The following is a 2,264-nucleotide window of genomic DNA, read 5'->3' on the forward strand; positions in this document are numbered from 1 at the left end:
GTGTTGTGATATTCTTCTCTAAACTAACATTTGTTTCGATATGTTGTCATACAGATAAAGTCAGTCGATCAACCAATCTCTTTACCCAAACAATGGGGTTCCTTTTTAATTTTATAATAAGCTTGATTTATTTATTTATTTATTTGTTTTTAAAAATAATTATTAGTATATTGATTTTTACATTTTCCTCTTAGTTCGCACTAAATATAATCACCAACCCATCATTCGTCTATAATGTTTCCGTCTGTCTTACTTGATTCCCAGCACTAAACGACCTTTGTGTTGATGTGCTTTTCTTTACCCAAATTACTCTACTCTGGTCATTTCTCGATGCCTGCATCAGTTCCGTATTTACAAGGCTAAAGAGCTTTGTGAGAGCGATACTAAAAGTTTGGGCTTAACGAATCTTTTTGTGTGGTTGGTTAGGCCTAGCGGGGGCGGTAGTGTGGTTTGTTCTGTTTTAAACTATCATCTGTTGTCTTTATTGATCTTAATTATTTTCTTTGTATGATACTTTTAAGTTATGCCTGATCTTCGGCACTCATGTGACCAAATTGTGTTGCAAGTGTCGCAAAAATCGTACTAAAACGAATCTTTTTATTATTGTGGTTGTGCGGGGCCTTTGCCAGTAGGCTAATTTGTAGTGTAGTATCCCTTTTTTATTTTAAAAAAATTGTTTTCATTTATAGCAAATCCAAAGAGGGAATCGTTCTAACCTTTTTTTATATACTCATTTTCTTTTGTGAGGGAATTACACATTTTTGGGACTTACGAAAAAAACTCTTCCACCCAACATGAGACTTCATAAGATTCTTATCCGTTGATTTCAAATGTCTTGTTGGTACATAAACACTTAAGGTTTTTAAGATATTTTATGTTTGCTATCCCTGCATTTGCGACATACAAGTAAAAATTCTGTGACCTGATTCTAGTTTTAACTTGTATCCTAGACCTGGTGTCATCTCTGGCTCAGGAGTTCACGTGCATTGACCCACCAGTGGTGTCTCTAGCTGCCGTTATTATACACTGTCATATTTAGGCCCGTCCATGTTATCGTTCCATTTTTTTTCTCCACTTTTGGTCCTTTTGCCCCGCATCTTGCCTTGAGTATTTCCTTCATTAGAATGGTCTGGTAGCCAACAAAACTTTATTAAAGGGACAATCCCTCGGGGCGGTGCAACTGACTAAAGTGTCTTTAGGCCATTCCCAAAGGGGGGGGGGGCGGCATTAGCCATGTTCTTATGCACAGTAGAATTGATGGGCTGATTCATCAATGTTATGCTCATAACTGTGCCTGAAATGCAACAGAGAACTGCTGCTTTTTCTTTCCTAATCCTTACTATGGCTATCTTACCTCTCCTTCTTTTATATGTTTGTCACACTCTTGTGACCCGTTATTTGTGGTGTGCCTTGATAGTCGAAGCAGACTAGGAGTGCTGTTGAAGCTAGAGAGGTGAGCAGAGTAAGCCCGATTCCCTGTAAGGCCTGCTCTGTTGATATCCACCCCTTTGCGCTCATGTGACCTGGCGAGCGCCGTAAAACCTCTACTAAAAATACATTAAAGGAGCCATGTATTTTTGTGGGTTTCTCTTAATTTAAGATCACACGAGCAGCTCTCATCCATTTAGGAAAGACAGCAGTCTTAATCATTTCCAAACTTAAAACGTCAAGAAAATTAGCTTTTTGTAGTCAATCATGATGAAAGAAACACTGAGATGAGAAACTGGAATTATGATTCAGAGGGTGAGACGTTTGACCTATAATTATCTCTCCTTAATAGAGAATCTCAAATTTCTGTCCCAAACCTAAATGCGATCACATGATCACTCAGCGTCCGTTAAGTAAAAATCAAATATTTGTTCCTGTATAAAGACTTTCTCTACTGCTTTCACACGTGTTTAGTCTTTTATATTAACGAAAGAAACAAATGTGCAGCCCAGAAATCGTGCGTCTTTTTGCACGGTTTTTGAAAGGAAAGGTTTGAACTTTCCTGTCTCATTCATAAACATTATTGCAGTGCAGTGAGAAAAAGTAAGTAGAACGTATTGACCTCATTGATAAACAGCTGTCCACATAGAGGTGGTGCATTTAGTGTGATTTCCCCACAGTCACATTGCGCAGATCTTTGAGCTTATGGGTTACAATAAAAGTGCATTTCCACAAATACCTCATGGTATAAGAGGACAGAAAAGTAAAAATAAGTTTGTTTGTTTTAAAACTGCGTTACATTTTGTGGTGTAGAATCTAGAGTCTAGAGGGCTAGG

The sequence above is a fragment of the Aplysia californica genome, unplaced genomic scaffold (assembly GCF_000002075.1).
Source record: "Aplysia californica isolate F4 #8 unplaced genomic scaffold, AplCal3.0 scaffold00023, whole genome shotgun sequence".
Lineage (NCBI taxonomy): Eukaryota > Metazoa > Mollusca > Gastropoda > Aplysiida > Aplysiidae > Aplysia > Aplysia californica.